The 18,675-nt window shown below is 47.2% G+C and overlaps 1 protein-coding gene across 4 annotated transcripts in view; it reads left to right on the top strand.

Moving 5' to 3' along the window:
* The window catches only part of LOC119965860 (tubulin polymerization-promoting protein), a 59,541-nt gene that overhangs the window by 5,064 nt on the left and 35,802 nt on the right, over positions 1-18,675 (top strand). The window contains exon 1 of one of the 4 annotated variants that reach the window (XM_038796789.1): positions 6,628-6,646. The exons of 2 other annotated variants lie outside the window; for them this stretch is intronic. The gene's annotated coding sequence lies outside the window, so the exon portion shown is untranslated. Of the gene's footprint in view, positions 1-6,627; positions 6,647-8,299; positions 8,318-18,675 lie in introns of those variants that run through there. One more of the 4 variants, XM_038796791.1, reaches the window with a different exon arrangement.

Raw genomic sequence — 18,675 nt, 5'->3', positions numbered from 1 at the left:
ATCTCCCCATTTTTAAAAAGATAATAAATATTAAGGTGTGTGTGCGTGGGGATGTGTATATGTGCGTGACTATATACAGAATGTGCTAAAATGACCGTGTATACATAGGAAGGTGTCGCTAGTGCAGATATAGGGCAGAACGATATTTACAGAAGTCAAAACGATGAGGTAACAAGATGTACAAAAGTTCAGTTTATAAATTAGTCTTTGTGGTGGGCGACGAATTCTGGTTGATCGCCGCAAGGGTGGATCCGGGGCCGCCTGCACCTGGATAGGTGGGACCGCCGCCAATGCGGTGGGTGCAGGGGTCGGCAGGATTGCTGGTAGATCGGTGGCCTCGTGATAGGGCACGTCTGGAGGAAGCATCGTGTGTGGCGGGTCAGTCAGGTGGCGGGCGTGGAACTCTGCGCAGTGCCCTTCTGTTGTGTCATAAGAAGGAGCCATCAGCCATGCGGACAAGGAACGACCTCGGGGCCACTTGCTTGACCACCACAACTGTGGCTGACCAGCTGCCGTCAGGCAACTGTACACGAACACGATCAGCTCGGGGAGATCCGTGGCATGAGCGTTAGAAGCTGATTTCTGTTGGACCCGAGACTGCTGCATCTTTTGTATGACCGTGAGGTGGTCACGGTCTGGAACATGGATGGCTGGAACCGTGGTTTGCAGAGTGCGATTCATGAGCATCTGCGCTGGAGACAACCCAGTGGACAGCGGGGTTGCCCTGTATGCCAGCAGCGCCAGGTTGAAGTCAGAGCCTGAGTCTGCGGCCTTGCATAGCAATCTCTTAACAATATGGACCCCCTTTTTAGCCTTCCCGTTTGACTGCGTGTAATCGGGGCTGGAGGTCACATGACGGAAGTCGTATAAGTGTGCAAAATCAGACCATTGCTGGCTGTAAAAACAGGGACCGTTGTCACTCATCACCGTGAGCGGTATCCCATGCCTGGCGAACATTTCTTTGCATGCTTTAATCACTGCCTTCGACGTGAGGTCGGACAGTTTCACCACTTCGGGGTAACTGGAGAAGTAGTCGACCAGGAGGACATAGTCACGCCCCTTGGCGTGGAAAAGGTCGACACCGACTTTGGACCATGGGGAGGTCACTATCTCATGTTGCTGCAGAGTTTCTTTAGGTTGAGCTGGCTGAAATCTTTGACATGTAGGGCAGTTGAGGACCTTGTTGGCAACGTCCTGGCTGATGCCCGGCCAATAGACTGCCTCCCGAGCTCTGTGTCGACATTTCTCGACCCCCAGGTGACCCTCATGGAGTTGGCCGAGCACCATAGCTCTGCGGAATCACGATTCTATCGAGCTTCATGAGGATGCCGTCTACCACCGTCAGGTCATCCTTGATGTTGTAGAACTGGGGACACTGTCCCTTCTACCAGCCATTTGTAAGGTGCTGCATCACTCGCTGTAGCAGAGGATCCTTGGCCATTTCCTCACGAATTTGGATGACCCTCTCATCAGAGGCCGGAAGGTTAGAAGCACACAATTGTACCTGCGCGTCGATTTGGCAGACGAAGTCCGTTTGTTCACAGGGTGTGGTAATTGACCTGGAAAGGGCATCTGCAACAATGAGTTCTTTGCCTGGCGTGTAGACAAGTTCAAAATCGTAGCGGCGTAGCTTGAGAAGGATTCATTGTAACCGAGGCGTCATGTCATTGAAATCCTTCTGGATTATGTGGACTAGTGAATTTTGGGAGGCCATAAACATAGTCGTGAAACTTGTCGATTCCTGTTAGGAGGCCCAGGCATTCCTTCTCAATCTGAGCGTACCGTTGCTCAGTGGGCGTCATGGCTCTGGAGGCAAATGCTACTGGGGCCCAGGAGGAAGAGTCATCGCGTTGGAGGAGCACCGCCCTAATACTGTCCTGGCTCGCGTCAGTGGAAATCTTGGTCTCCTTGGTTGGGTTGAAAAACGCCAGAACCGGGACAGTGGTGAGCTTTGCCCTCAGCCCATGCCATTCTTTTTCATGAGGGGGCAGCCACTGGAATTCCGTCGACTTTCTGACGAGATGGCGGAGGGCTGTGGTGTGGGACACCATGTTGGTAATGAACTTCCTGAGGAAGCTGACCATCCCTAGAAAGTGGAGGACTGCCTTCTTGTCCTCTGGGGTCTTCATGGTGTTGATCCTGTTTTACTGCAGCAATGCAAGTTTTTGAGAAGGTGATTGTGGGCCTCCTTCTCAAACTGTAGCAATCCTTGGTAACCAACGGTGCTGTTGGAGGGGGATTTCAGAATTTTGACGCAATGCCTATGAAGGAACAGGCAAACTAGCGGGAGATATTGTTCCCATACACCACCTGCCCTCCATCTCCCAAGTGGCGAAGTTACTGAATAATTTAGTCACTGGATCAGAAGAAAATCCACAGTGAATAACCTCCCTCCCCACCCACCTCACTACCTCCCTCCCCAACCACCTCATCCCCTCCCTCCCTCCCCAACCACCTCACTCCCTCCCTCCCCACCCACCTCACTCCCTCCCTCCCCACCCACCTCACTCCCTCCCTCCCCACCCACCTCACTCATTCCCCCTCCCACCCAGCTCACTCCCTCCCCACCGGCCTCGCTCCCTCCCTCCCCACCCACCTTGCTTCCTCCCACCTGATGTGTTATCTGTGTTGGTCTAACATCGACTGCAACTAGATGCGGTAAAACGAGAAACTGGCTTCCGACACAGGAGATGGTCCAACACTGTTTTTTAAAATAAATTTAGAGTGCCCAATTAATTTTTTCCAATTAAGGGGCAATTTAGCCTGGCCAATCCACCTACCTTGCACATCTTTGGGTTGTGGGGGCGAAGCCCACGCAGACACGGGGAGAATATGCAAACTCCACATGGACAGTGACCCAGAGCCGGCATCGAACCTGGGACCTCAGCGCCGTGAGGCAACAGGGCTAACCCACTGTGCCACCGTGCTGCCCGGTCCAACACTGTTTTATTGAACCTGTTGATTGCTGTACATAATCTGCTGTGGGTTGACTCTCTATTAACCTAACTGATAAACTCTGACTGGCTTGACCAAGCTAGCTCTCTATCACATGGTGATGATGTTCATCGGCCTGTGCACTGCGACTATCTCCTTAACCATGTCCTGTGAGAGAGGGAGAGCCTTAATGCCCTATGGGCTTTATAGTGGTGGTGTCCTTTCTGGTGATTGGTTGTTCTGTGTCGTGTGTGTTCATTGGTTATCCTGTGTGTCAATCACTGCCTGTCTGCCTCTCATGTTATACATGAGTGGATATTATGACACCACCCACCCACCTCACTCCCTCCCACCCACCCCCACATTCCCTCACCCCCCACTCCCCCGATCCCTCCCCTTCTACTTTCACACCAGACCTCTCCGGCTTCCAGCTACCTTCTGAATCCAGCTCCCTGGGCCCCCTTCCACTCCCCTCTTCCCTGCTTTACCCTTTCCATCTCTCACCCTCTTCCTCCCCACCCCTCCGCCATCCTTCCCTTCCCACCCCCCCAGTCCTTCCCTCCCCCCCCCGTACCCCCGTCCTCCCCACCCACCCCCCGTCCTCCCCACCCCCCCCGTCCTCCCCACCCCCCGTCCTCCCCACCCGCCCCACCGTCCTCCCCACGATTCCCCCGCCTCCCCCACCCCACCCGTCCTCCCCACCCCACCCGTCCTCCCCACCCCCCTGTCCTCCCCTGCCCCCCGTCCTCCCCACCCCTCTGTCCTCTTTCCCCCCCCGTCCTCCCCACACACCCCCCCCCATCCTCACCACACCCCCCCCCAATCCACACCACACCCCCCCCCCCCCGTCCTCACCTTCCTCTCTTTCCCCCCCCCCCCCAACTCCTAACTCTGCACAGATTAAATAAGAAAAGGGACTTGCATGTTACAGCAATGTTATAGCATTCCAAACTGCTTTAGTGCCAATAAAATACTTTTGAGGTGTTGTCACTGTTGTAATGTAGGAAATGCAGCAACCAATTTGCAACCAATAAGGATCCGCAAACTGCAATGTGATAGTGGTCAAATAATCTGTTTTCTTTTGTGATTTTGCTTCCGGATAACTTGGCCAGGCCGCTGTGTGGGAAAACTCCCACACTCTTCTTGGAAATAGTGTCATTTAATCTTTTCCACTCACATGAGAGAACAAATGGGGCCTTGGTTTAATTTCGCAACCAAAAGTGCAAGTGAAGTGTCAGTCTAGATTTTGTGACTAGAAATCAAACTGGGACTTTTCTAATCTGCTATTACTCTAAACTCAACCTCGCCACTGAAGAACCTGCAAAGTAATCACTTGAAACTGAAAGTTTGGACCGGGTTTATACTTCACCTGAACGAAGATGACAGATAATTATTACGTTCCTCCTTCAGTTTTTTCCCCACTTAAAATCCTGTATCCACACTGAAAGTGAAAGTAGTGAATGTGCCACTCTGTAATTGAAACATTCTACTCTGCTTTCTCAAGTCATTGGTTGGATTCTTAGCCCCCGATCTTCAAGATGGGTGATGTGTTAGGCAGGTTGGTTCGATGTGGAGTGCACTCGATGCAGTGAAGCCAGAAACAGACGTCTAACACTGGAGAAGATCCAACACGGTTTTATTCAACGATAGAACTAATATACATATTCAGCTGTGGGTCGACACTATACTGAACTGACTGGGAACCTTGTACTAGTCTGACCAGACTTGCTCGCTACCGCATGGTGTTTGCACTTGCTAGCTCGTGGACTCTGACTGTCTTAGTAGCTGGGTCCAGAGAGAGCGGGAAACCTAGTACCCTCTGGCTTTATAGTGGTAGTGGCCTGTCTGGTGATTGGCTGCACTGTGCTGTGTGTTTACTGGTCATCCTGTGTGTCAATCACTGCCTGTCTGCACTCCATTATATACATGGGTGGATATTATGACAATGGGCATGTGGGAAAATTTGTACTGCCGGTTGACGTGCTTGTTTGCCAGATCCATGCCACACCTGGGCCATTTTCCCAGAGGGATCAGAGATGGCAGGGCAACCCACCTGGAAAGTGTTGGGTAATGCCCCAGGCAGGCTTTGAGGGTCACCCTGTGGATGTGTTCTCCCTCTGCACCGGCGAGCTTGCTGCTGAGGGGATTTTTAAATTGAAGAGTTAAAATATGTGCGAGAGAAGGAACCTCCATCTTGAAGCGCGCTCTCTCATTCTAACCTGGAAAGGCCAACGTCCGTTTCTTCGGTGCTCGAGGGCCTCCAATTGGTCCTCCAAATTCAAGTGCCTTCCCAGCATCCTTCACTGGACAGAGGGCATGCCCTCTCTCACCAATGTGCCAATTCGGGGAAAAAGCACTGCTGAGTGACTGATTCCTATAGAGTGCAAACTCCTGATCCCGTTTGATCCTGCCCAAAGTTTCAGTTGCCGAGTGGGGCGCATTGCAGTGGAGTGGTGTAAGAACATAAGAACTAGGAGCAGGAGTAGGCCATCTGGCCCCTCGAGCCTGCTCCACCATTCAATGAGATCATGGCTGATCTTTTGTGGACTCAGCTCCACTTTCCGTCCCGAACACCATAACCCTTAATCCCTTTATTCTTTAAAAAACTATTTATCTTTACCTTAAAACATTTAATGAAGGAGCCTCAACTGCTTCACTGGGCAAGGAATTCCATAGATTCACAACCCTTTGGGTGAAGAAGTTCCTCCTAAACTCAGTCCTAAATCTACTTCCCCTTATTTTGAGGCTATGCCCCCTAGTTCTGCTTTCACCCGCCAGTGGAAACAACCTGCCCGCATCTATCCTATCTATTCCCTTCATAATTTTAAACGTTTCTACAAGATTCCCCCTCATCCTTCTAAATTCCAACGAGTACAGTCCCAGTCTACTCAACCTTTCCTCGTAATCCAACCCCTTCAGCTCTGGGATTAACCTAGTGAATCTCCTCTGCACACCCTCCAGTGCCAGTGCAGGGGAAGGTTTGATCACAAAGTGACACTGATGGCAGTAGAGCTATTGCTCATGTTTTTGCTCATGATGCAGTGGTTGTGCATGTCACACACCAGGTTTAAATGCTCCCTTCCCCATCTCCCTTCTTTAGTTCAAGGTCCTGTGTCTGGTCCCTTCTCTGCAGCTGAGGTGCTGGTGATTGGAAGAATTTAATGTAATCTGCATTCATTCGTGGTTGGAGTTTGCGTCTCTTAGGTTCTGGTGATATTCTTGTTCGCTCATAATGCACCATTATTTTTTGTGTGAGCGTCGTCTGTCTGCGGAGGGAAGCACACTGGGGCTCTGACGTTGCGCCATTGCGCACCCAGCACATGTGTAACCTCATAGTGCTGTTCTCTCCTCCCTTCCACCTGTTGTGCAAAGATGCAATGCACAGGTCGATTGAATAGCATCCAAAAATTAAACTGCGATTTATCCACGCCTGTCGATTGATTGAAATGCATCCAGCATCCCAACATCATGCTGCCTGCTCATTATAATGATTCCCCCTCTTCCCCCCCCCCCCCCCCCCCCCCCCTCCCCGGCCAGTGTTTGCCTATCAGTCAACTCCAGATCGTGGTCTTTTAGGCTCGGAGCTGCTCAGAATCATTCCCCACGTCCATCTGCAGCCTCCATTGAAAGTCAGCAGCCTGCGCTCCCCAGCCACTGGAGTTTGAGGAGCTTTCGGACAGGCTGGATGTACAAGTGTGATTAGTTGGCTTCGGTATGAAATATGTCGTGATTTTATTTACTCATTTAGTTTGGAATGTTGATTTTAGTGTTGGCTTGTATACTTGAATTATGACCGTTCAGATGCTGTGATAAAGTAAGGTGTGGAACGTTTGGGGAATGTGGAATTACGGTTGGAGTTACTGATATTGCCCTCGAATTAGTTCTTCCAGACAGCTCGGGTGGGAAGCGGCTGTCTAAGGTGCCTCCTGCATTCCTCTTCCGTTTTCTCCTCAGCTGCTTCCTGTATAGTTGGTGGAAAGGGCAGTGCCATCACCATGGCGAGGTTGTGCAGCATGTGGCATAATGCCACAAACCCTGGCTCCGCCAGAGTGGTACCGGCAGAGGAAGCATTCTTTCACGATGCCACTGGTCTGCCATGATTGGTTTGCCCGCCATTGTGTGCATGCTGCCCATGTGTGCATGGATTGCACACCAGCGTCTTGAGTCATATTGTTGGCAGATCGCTCTGTACTTTGCTGCAGTGGTTCAAATGCAGCGGGCAGAGTAGACATCATGAGTGTTGCCAGGATACCGGTCACCGACACTGCCTGTGGTCACAAGCCAGCTGGATATTGAGAGAATAGAATGCCTTTCAGCTCCAATACAGGGCAGAGTTGACCTGAGCTAACTGCAAAATGTGGTGCGTGCAGCCAATGGCACCCTACACCATGGGGAAGCTTGCAACCCTGACAAAGTCACCTTCCCACTCCATCTACTAGTCTCTGGCAAGAAAGAATAAACTATAATTAGCTTTCTTTGAATAGAATTACTTTGGCCTCCCTTATGCAAAGATGGAAAGCAAAGAGATTATGTAATTATGTCCATCTCCAACCTGGAAGAAGCCAAATAGATTTTTAAAAACTTTATTATAGTAGTCACCTTCACAGCCACTGGCAGTATGGTCCTTGCCCAGCTCTGAGGTTTATAGAATCATAGAATGTATAGTGCTGAAGGAGGCTATTCGGCTCATCGAGAATGCACCGGCCCTTGGAAAGAGAACCCTACTCAAGCCCACGCCTCCACCCTATCCCCTAACCCAGTAACCCCACTTGACCTTTTTGGACACTATGGGTAATTTAGCATGGCCAATCCACCTAACCTGCACATCTTTGGACTGTGGGAGGAAACCGGAGCACCCGGAGGTAACCCACGCAGACATGGGAGAACGTGCAGACTCTGCACAGACAGTGACCCAAGCCGGGAATTGAACCTGGGACTCTGGAGCTGCGAAGCAACTGTGCTAACCACTGTGCTACCGTGCTGCCCCATTACGTTTGCAGCAGGTGGCACCTTTCAGAGATGGTGCCCTGCCTGTAAATGCCTTAAACTCACACATTGTTTCTCACTGGGGGGGTCAGGTAGAATAACTTATCTCCTGAGGGCAAATGGTTTCCTGCTGAGAGCCTATTTGCCCCCTCCCCGCTCTTCTAGCAGATGGTCCTGCTCCACATGACCTCTATTCATTCTCCCAGTAATACTGGGCCAGTCCCAATACTGTACCCATGTCTTGAAGCAAATTAAGATTCTTGAAGTTAGCAAGAAATTCATTAAAACTTTCCTCTTCACTCCCTTGTGGACTTTTACAACTTGAAAGAACTATGGATAGCATCAAACACAAATACAATTGCAGCAACAGCTGTAAGGAACCAACCAACAACTAACCGTAAGTAGTTGATCCCTTTATGTAGAGCTGTTGGGGATCTTGCCTCCTACTGAACCTGTGATCAGCTGTCCGAGGTTAGGATAAGGAATCAGCTAGAAGCAGGAGTTTGTCTTGTGAGGAAAGGTTGTTCAGGTTGGGCCAACACCCACTGATGTTTAGAAGAAGGAGGTGATTTTATTGAAACACTGAAAATTCTGAAGGGGCTTGACAGGGTAAATGCCGGGAGGATATTTCCTCTCATAGGGGCTATAGAATGGGGGACACGGTTTAAAAGTGAGGGGTCTCCCAGATGAAATGGAATTTCTTCTCTCCAAAAGTCGCTAGTCTTTGGAGTTTGCTATCCCGGAGAGCAGTGGGGATTGAGTTACTGAATATGTTCAAGGCTGAGTTAGTCAGATTTTTGATGGACAAGGGAATTAAGGAGGACAGACTGGAAAGGGGAGTTAAAGTTCCAATCAGATTAGCCATAATCTAGCAAATGGTGTAGCAGGGTCAATGGACCAAATAGCCTACTCTTATTTCTCATGATCTATTGATCTTATGAAACACTGAACTGAAACTGTAGAGCTTACATTCCAGGCTCAGTAAGAATATGAAAACATAATAGTCTTGCCAAAGACTGAAAGATTTGAAAATCAGGGTTATTTTCATCAGAACAGAGAAGATTAAGGGATGATGCGATCAAAGTGTTAAAAATTATTACAGGATGAATAAAATAGGTAAAAACAAACTTTTATTAAGTCAGGGGCCGAGAACAAAGGCCATAGCTATAAGATGATATTTAAATGCAGAGAATGGTTTCTGTAAGTTCTCAGGCTGTGGAATATTGAAGTTGGTGATTGAAGCAAAAGCTAAATTTGTGTCGGACCTTTCCAGGCCATTGATGCCACCCCACGCTGCCCGGATACCCGTGGGCGGGGGAGCGCTGCCAGCAATAATAGCATCCCAACAGCGGAGAATTCTGGCCCTAGTCATTGATGTAGGAAGTGCAGCAGCCAATTTGTTCACAGTGAGATCTCTCAAACTACCAAGAGACAATTATCATATCATTTGTCATTCCGTCAATCGCTATATTTATTTTTAAATGAATTTTTACTGGATGTAGGCGTCGCTGGCACTGTTGCCCATCTTTTAATTGCCCTTCAGAAGGTGGTGGTGAGCTCCTTTCTTGAACTACTGCAGTCCATGTGGTGTAGGTACACCTACTGTGCTGTGAGGGGGGGGGGGGGCGTTCCAGGATTTTGACCCAGTGAAGGAATGGCGACAAATTTCCAAGTCGGGGTGGTGAGTGACTTGGAGGGGAGCTTCCAAGTGTTGGTCTTCCCATGTATCTGCTGCTCTTGTCCTTCGAGATGGTAGTGGTCATGGGTTTGGAAGGTGGTGCCAATGGGACCTTGGTGAGTTCTGCTGTGCATCTTGTAGATGGTACACATGCCTGCTACTCTGTGTTGATGGTGGAGGGAGTGAATGTCTGTGGAAGGGGTGCCAATCAAGTGGGTTGCTTTGTCCTGAATGGTGCTGAGCTTCGTGTTGTTTCGACTGCACTCATCGAGGCAAATGGAGAATATTCCATCACGCTCCTAAGTTGTGCCTTGTAGATAGTGGACAAGCTTTGGGGAGTCAGGGGGTGAGTTAACTCACTTCAGAATTCCTAGTCTCTGACCTGCTCTTGTAGCCACAGTATTTATTTGGCTAGTCCAGTTCAGTTTCTGATCGATGGTAATCCCAAGATGTTGATAGTGGGGGCTTCAGTGATTGTAAGGCCATTGAATGTCAAGGGGGGATGTTTTGATTCTTTCTTATTGGAGATGGTCATTGCCTGGCACTTGTGTGGCGCAAATGGTACCTGCCACGTGTCAGCCCAAGCCTGGATATTGTACAGGTCTTGCTGTTTTTGCACATGGACTGCTTCAGTGTCTGAGGAGTCACGAATGGTCTTGGAACATTGTGCAATCTTCAGCGAATATCCCCACTTCTGACCTTAAGAAGGTCATTGATGAAGCAGCTGAAGATATTTGGACCCAGGAAACTACCCTGAGGAACTCCTGCCGTGATGTCTTGGGACTGAGATGCCTGCCCTCCCCCAACAACCACAACCTTCTTCCTTTGTGCTAGGGTTTAAAAATAGCATTAAGAATAGGTTAGAAAATAATATGGGAAAGCATTAGGATGCTGCCTGTGTGGGGGAATAAACACTAACACAGACTGGGTCAAACAGCCTGTTTCCATGTTGTAATTCCTAGTAATGGAAAGAATTGCAGAAAATGTGTATTGGGATATTGGTGTGGAAGATTCCATTCCTTTTATTCTTCCCGTTCCACACCTTCAAGGCTTGTTTGAAAATGAGTCAACTTTGCAACATTAGAAAGGTCATTAAACTACCCTTATAAAATCATAATTCCACTTATAAGTTCACCATCGGATTGAGAAGGATTAGTTCATTTGTTCCAGGTTTAGACTCATTGACACCGTTGTACAACTTTTTTCAATTTATTCAATCCCTGAGATGGGAACAGATTGGACCAAGAACCTGATCTAGGTTTTTCCTTTCACTTTCTCACTCGCCAATGGCAGTTACATGTGACGCTGTTTGGTCAAAACCCACGTCTTCACAGCTCTCAGTGACCAAGTCTCCCTTACGGATTATGATGGGAGGAAAATGGATTAATACAAAGCTAACCCTCAGTTTCTTTTCTCAAATGCAACTTTCTTCTCCAATCCCTTTTCCTTCCTCCCTCCCCTTCCTCTCTGACAATGTGTGAGGCATTTATGAACTTTTTTATCACTAGGATTGGGATCAACAACCTCTGTCCTGTCTCTCCCTTTCACCTGCCCACCAGACTAAAGTTCCTCTAAAGATCTCCTCCTTCCTGCTTCGAGTTCATCTTGTCCATAAAATCCTCCACCTACTCCCTCAGCCCACCAAACCTGCATAATCTCCTCCTGGTCCCCATGTTAGCTGATCTTGTTAAAAGTTCTCTAATGAGGGACGATCCTACTCTACCAGCATTGTCCCTCCACCCATACCCAAAATAACAAACCATATTTGATCCCCACCATCCTTGTAAACTATGACTCCACCTCCAACCTCTCTTTCCTCTCCAAATGCCTTGAATGTGGAGCCAAAGCCCAAATCCATGCCCATCTTTCCTGGAACTCCATGTATGCATCCCTCCAATCAAGATTCCGGCCTTGGCACTTTATCGGAACAGCTCATATGAAAGACACAAATGACCTCCTATGCGACTATAACAAAGGTAAACTATCATTCCTCATCTCAACCTGTCTGCAGTCTTTGACATGGTTGACAGCACCATCTTCCTCTAACATCGCTCCACCGTGGGGCTGCTCTTTCATCGTTCCATTCTTATCTAGCTAATCATAGCCAAAGAACTGCCATCAGTGGCTTCTCTTCCCATTCCCTTACAGATAACCTCTGCTGTTCCTCAAGGATATCCTTGCCCCTACCTCCCCTGCCATTTATCATCCTACTCCTCAGATGATCGTTTGAATGCACCTCGCTCTCATTTTCTCCCCTGCCTTTAATTTATCTGACTGCTTGTCCAACATCCAGTGCTTGATGAGCAGAATTTTCCTCCAATTAAACATTGGGAAGCTATTATCTTCGATCCTTTGGCACTATCTTGAAGGGCAGGCGAGCTATCGTTCAATCAACATCACAAACAAGGCCAGACTACTGGTCATCACATTGCTGATTCCAGGAGCTTACGGAGTGGTAATTAGCTGCTGTGTTTCCTGCATTACAACAGTGGCAGTACCTCAAAAGGACTGCATTGGCTGTAAAGCACTTTGAGCTATTCAGTGGTCATGACAGGTGCTATATAAATGCAAGCTTTTCTTTCTGGTGTTCAATTCCCCCCAATGGCCTTGTCCTCCTTATTTCTCAACCCTCCTCCAGCCATCAGCCATCGAGAACTCTTCACTCATCCAATTCTGGCATTTTGTGCATCCCTCACCTCCTTCGTCCCATCTTTGGTGGTCATCTCTTCAGCCCCCCTAAGCCCCAAACTCTGGATTTCCCTCCTTAAACATCTCCAGCCCTCAAAACCTGTTGGAAGTTTAAATTTAAAGCATTAACTCTGTTTCTCTCAGCGTGGATGCTTCCTGCACTGCTGAATTTATCTAGTATTTGACAGTTGCATTCCCTAAAACTATTGCTTTGACCAAGCTTCTGATCATCTGTTTTAATTTCTCGTTCTTTGGCTCAACCTCTGTTTTTGTCTGATTATGCTCCTGCATTTGTACGGTGATGGCGCCCAGCTCTACTTCACGCCCACCCGACGCCCCGTCTAAAATTTAGACTGGTTATTTGACATCCAGGACCGGATGCGCATAATTCTGTCCAACTAAACATTGGGAATACCGAGGCCATTGTTTTCAATCCCCGCTACAATCTCTGTTCCTTGCCTACCAACTCCATTCGTCTCCGTGGTGACTGTCTGAAACCAAACCAGATTGGTCATAACCTTGGTGTCATATCTGCCCGAGATGAGCTTCTGAACTCCTATCCCCGCCATTACCACGGCAGCGTGTTCCCGACTCCATTCCTGCCTGACATTCATGGGTTGGCGCAACATCGAGGGCCGAAGGGCCCGTACTGCGCTGTAATGTTCTATGCCTCAGCTCACCTGCTGTTGAAAAGCACATCCATGCCTATGTTGCCTCTGGACATGACTACTCCAGTCACACCACGCAGCCTTAATCATTTTCTTTGGTAGTAATCCAAGATTTCCTTGGTCCAAGGCAAAATATTTTGATGGGATTCTGTTGGCCTTTTTCTGTGACATTCTTTATTTGATCGAAAGAGTACCATCAGACCATTGCGGAATAATTGCTTTTAATTTTCAGTGCGTCTTTAGTTTCCACCTATCTTTGTTTTCTGCAATATTGTTGATTTAAATGTTGAGTGTTGGCATTGATGGCGAAAGCTGTCTCTGGGATGTTGTTGAGCTTGAGGACTAACATCTGTAGCCATGCAGTTGCTCAGTGAAGGGCTGTTTACACTGATGGCTCAGTTACATAGTGAACCCTACTGACCCCATGACATTGGCAATCATCACTCAAAGAGAAATATTCCGCGATGGCCAGGGATTCATTTTTGAAGCTAAAAATTCTTTGTAACGGTTTGATGTTGCAAAGGAGTCCAGATGGTAGCTTTCCCTTGAAATGTTATGATTTAAAAATAATCCAACACCTACTTCCCTTCTTCCCCAAGCGCCAGAATTTGTGAACCATTTGTGCAGCTCGGAGGGATGCTCGAATCCTATGATTGAATGTATAATGGGAAATTGGACTCAAAAAATATTTTAAGTGTGCCATCATTACCTTCACTGTGTCTCTGAGTATTCCCAATTATTTAGCTGAATATGTTTTTGTAGAAGAGCTAGATATTCCTGCTTCCTCTCTGTTTCAAATTTAAGCTTTTTAATTGCAAAGTGAATTGTCCAACCTGCACCTTTTTCTTTTACCCCTTCGTTCCAAATTTCTGGCTTCATCTCCTGACGGCGATGACTGCTGAGGTATGGGGCAGAATCTTGTTGCAGCATCACTGATCTCGTCTATCGACTAGAGGGCCGGTGGGAGACCCCCACTGAAGGCCTACTGAACTGCAAAGCACTCCCAGTGGTGAGGCCAGAAGCAGGCCTTCCCCTGGAATCGAGGCTGCGAGGCAAATGTCCCATCTACCAAAAGCTGCCAGCCATTCCGAGACAGGCATCTCTTGTGTTCAGCAGTGCCAGAGGAGAGGCAATGGCTACTACCAGAAGGACGGGCATTTGAGGTCCAGGATTGAGGAGCGACCCAGGCTAGTTTTGAGTTGAAGGTCATTGGAAGAGGGGGTCAGCAGCTGGGGGAGTGGGGTGGGGGGGGGGGGCTGGTATGGTTGGTGGCACTCATTGGGCCTTCACTTTGCAATGTCCAGCCCCATGATGAGGCACTGAGCGTCTCCGATCAAGAGATCCACCCCCAATTCCCGACCCAGAGATCACAAATGGCCCGCACAGGTTCACCTGGCGACAGGCCCATTTTCAGTTGAGGTTATACCAGTGGTGGTGGGGGGGAGGCCCTTAAGTGGTCATTCATTGACCACTTGAAGGCCTCAATTGGCTGGTGGGGAGGGTGCAGAAAGGTCACCTTCCTGCTCAGAACTTCTGGAAGAAGTAGGAAGGCAGCGGGGTTCCGGTACACCACCATCCACATGCCCTCCCCGCCTCCAGGCTTGTCACCAGTGGGAGCTCGGGTATCCGCCCATAGTTCCCCAGTTCTCAGGCAGCCTTTGGCCCTGTGTTCTGGATGAGTTAGAGAATGGGCCAGGCTTGGGTCTTTCCAAACTCAATACTTTCCAGCAGAGATCACTGTATCAACAGTCTGAAATCCTGCTTTAATTGCCTGCAGCCTTGTTGGTAGCTGGAACACATTGAGCCCTACTACTAAGGTGGATACCAATAAGGAACACTATCTTAGATCATCCATCTAGAAGAACCCTTTAATTACATCCATTATAGTGTTGAACTATTTTTCGCTTTTCTACTTTCACCACTTTCCTACGCAAAAGGATTATGTCAGAAATAGTCCATTAGACCTACCCCATGCAGAAATAGTACAGCCACATATACCACTGACCAGCACCAAAGCACACAATCTCCTGAAAGAGAGGAAACCAAATAAAACAACAGTGTGGAGGGGTTGGGGGTGGTGGGAATTAATGATCAGTTCCAGAATACAACCCTGGGGGACCCCTTCCATATTCCCAAGAGACGAGCCAAGCAGCAGGAAATTGTGACGGGCTATATTTTTGAATGACCTGAGCAACGTACTTTCTATAACCAGCCATGTTGTCTCCACGCAGGAACTTGTCAAGTTCCCTCTTACAAGACTGTAAAGAGTCCAATCTCTCTCAATGTTTCAAAAATCTGTTCTCCAGGGTTATGACATTTATAAATGGAAGATTGCTCTAGTTCTCTTCCTTGCGTGCTGACTGTAAGTTTGTGCTGCCGAAGGGCGATTGGGTACTGTTGTTATTTATTGAAAGTGAAAACGTGTTTTGAATCTGTCACAGATTGGCTGGCATTCCCTTAGTACTTTGGCATTCTGTTTACAGTTGTGAAAACAATGTAAGATACAGCTGGCATTCCAGAGATTTGTTTATATCTCCCTCGCCCTGTATAGTGTACTGGGTATCCCAATGTGACTAATTGCATTTCTGATTGGGAGAGGGGGACTAACACTGTGGTTAGTCATGTGGTTCCAAAACTCAGAATTGCACCGTGTATGTACAATAATTCTCTTCTAATTTTCATGTTCGTAGAAGTTGACGTGAGTTCAGGACCCGATTGTTCTTTGCTTCACTCCTTAACTTTGCCGGTGCCCGAGCTCTCACCTTGACCTCATTGCAAAACTCTGCTCCCTGCATCCTAACTCGCACCACGTCCTGTTCACCTATCACCCCTGGACCCACCGACCTACATTTTCTTCCAGTCCCAACAACAGTTGAGTTTTTAAGATTCTCATCCTTGTTTTCAAATCCCTCCAAGGCCTTGACCTTCCTGATCTTTGTAGACTCCTCTTACGACCCTCTGAGATCTCTGCACTCCTCCAACGTCACCCACTTCTAAATCCTGATTTTCACTGCTCCATCAAAAGTGATTGCGCTTTCAGATGCCTAAACTCCCTCCCTAAACCTCGCCATATCTCTCTCGGGCTCTCCATAACTCTTTGGTCACACTTTCCATCACCTGCCCTAGTATCTCCAGATGAGGTTCGGTTAAAGGTACAATATAAACTCAAGTTGTTGTTATCGTTGCCGCCTGCAGCCAGTTTAAAATTGGCAAGAAATGTAACAAAATAGATTAAAATTATTTTGAACCTTTTCAAGCAAGCTGTGCAATCAAACTCTCAGTAGACCACTGTTTTCTACATTCTGACTTGCACATAGATTTCCCCAGCCAATGGGAAAGGACCAAATACAATGTCACATCTGTTGTTTTTCTACTGTTCTGGTACTGTGCAAACCACCCCAAAATAGGAATAGCAATGAGGTCAAAGGATATTCCTGAGGAGATTCTGTATTAGAAATGAGCCACAAAATGGCACTTGACGGAGCAGAGGTAGTGGGTGCAGATTGTGACTCTGAAATTGTGTAAAATGGGTGAAAGCAGACTGGCAGTGTGGGATGAGCTGTAACGTGGACAGAAAATGCTGGTCAATCTCAGCAGGTCTGACAGAATCTGTGGAGAGAGAGAAGGGCACTGACCTTTCGAGCCTGGGTGACTCTTTGTCTTTCAGTCATCCGGACTCGAAACGCGAGCTCCGTTTTCTCTCCACAGATGCTCTCAGACCTGCTAAGATTGACCGGCGTTTTCTGTCCTTGTTTCTGATTCGAGCATCCGCAGTAATTTGCTTTTATCTTGGAGTAGAATGAGCTGTCCCTATTTGGAAATAATACTCAGGTGAGATGTCAATAGGCTCCCATTAGCGGTGTGATTGTTCCTGGAATAGTACTCCAGTGACACAGACCTGTAACCCGGGTTAAAATCCCACCACGGCAGTTTAAGAATATGGTTTAGGGAAGGAATCTGTCATCCTTCGCCCAACCTGTCCCCATGCGCGCAGTGTGATTGACTTTAAAATGCGCTCTGAAGTGGGCTAGCAAAGCACTTGGTCGTATCAAATCAGAATAGCTAGGTATCAGTAATAAATGCTGGCTTTCACAATGATGGCCCCTATTTTGAGAATTAATAGAGGAATCAAAAAAAAGGATATTTAGTTATTGATGGGAGTACAGAGAAGGTACACAAGGGAATAGCTGATCAGGTAAAGCTCTGGAGATAGAAGGCTGTGACGGGCTAAGTGTTTAGAATGGTGGATGAATTGGACAAATTGGATTCAAACAAGTATATTTTATTTGGTGCAGGACTTAAGAACAAGGCGCAAACTTACAAATTCAGGACTGTGGGAAAAAAAAATTAAATTTAGGAGAAACTTCTCATTCTAGCTGAAAGAAGTGAATATGTCGAGCTGCCCCTAGTGGAACAAGAAACCTTAATGGGTTTCGAGAAGGAGCTAGATACGTTCTTGTCAACAAATGGGATTCGGGATAATTGGAAATTCACCCTGGGAATACATGGGAATATAATCATAAAATCATGGAATGGTTGCAGCACACAGAAGGAGGCCATTTGGCCTGTTGAGTCCATGCCAGCTCGGTCAGAGCTACTCAGCTAGTCCCACACTCCTGCCTATTCATTGTAGTCCTGCAAGTCTTTTTCCCTTTTGATAATTATTCAGATAATTGCTTTTGATTGGTGAGTTAGTTGAGTTAGGGTCTTCACCGACTTGAAATTTCGATTCAAATAACATCTCACTTAAAGGTACTGAATTTAATGCAATAAAAATTGGTAAGAAAACAAAATGAAAACCAAAATCTTATTCATTCGTTGCATATAATTACAAATGATAAACATTGCAAAAACATTACTTTGGCCACAACTGGAGCATTGTGACTGTTGTGTTTGTTGGGTTGTTGTCTACCTTATTTATCTCCGAGAAATGCAGAGATAACTGGTTTTAAATTCAAGCACTTTATTTACAGAACTTAAAAGCATCTTAGAACTTAAAGGAACTTCAATATACACACAGACCCACAGAAAAACACACGCATACAGTTTTCAGGGAACCTCTCATCGTTTTGATGGCTTTCTCAGATTCATAAACCTTCTAGCTCAAGGATTGGTTACGAGACTAGCTTTATCAAACACAGATGAAACAAACCATTGAACACTGTAGGGACAAGTTTTGGCAGCCCATTATGGAAAGGATTTTAATGGAATAGGCTACACTATAAATTCATCAAAATCTTACTACAATTGGAAAACTTCAGCTTTGAGGAGAATCGCAAGATACAATTTCCACTAGTGCAGAGCAGGTTAAGAGGAAATTCAATAAACGTTTTGAATTAAAAAAGCTTTTGATGTAGTTGTGAGGGAAAGATTATGTCGCATTGAGAAATCAGTGATAAGGGATCATCAGCAACACACACTCCTTGTTTTTGGAGTGCGGGAGTGAATTGTTTAGGTGTATGGCTGCTTTAAATCTTTGGTGCATTCACACAGAGTAGCTTGAAGGAGCTGACTTGTGCACAGCCTGTGCAGGGACCTTTTGATTGCTGCATGCTTGCACAGCTTGGGAGAAACAGTGAGGAAATGAGATAAGGTGAAGCTGCTTTATGCAAGAGGGTTGTTGGAAAACAGAATGCTTTGCCAACAGACACCATTGTACGTAATGGAAAATAGAATAAATGTTTGAAACAGAACAAGATATCAGACTTTGGGGACAGGGCA

This window comes from Scyliorhinus canicula, chromosome 5 (genome assembly GCF_902713615.1).
Source record: "Scyliorhinus canicula chromosome 5, sScyCan1.1, whole genome shotgun sequence".
NCBI lineage: Eukaryota > Metazoa > Chordata > Chondrichthyes > Carcharhiniformes > Scyliorhinidae > Scyliorhinus > Scyliorhinus canicula.
This window is presented reverse-complemented; position numbering and strand designations above follow the sequence as displayed.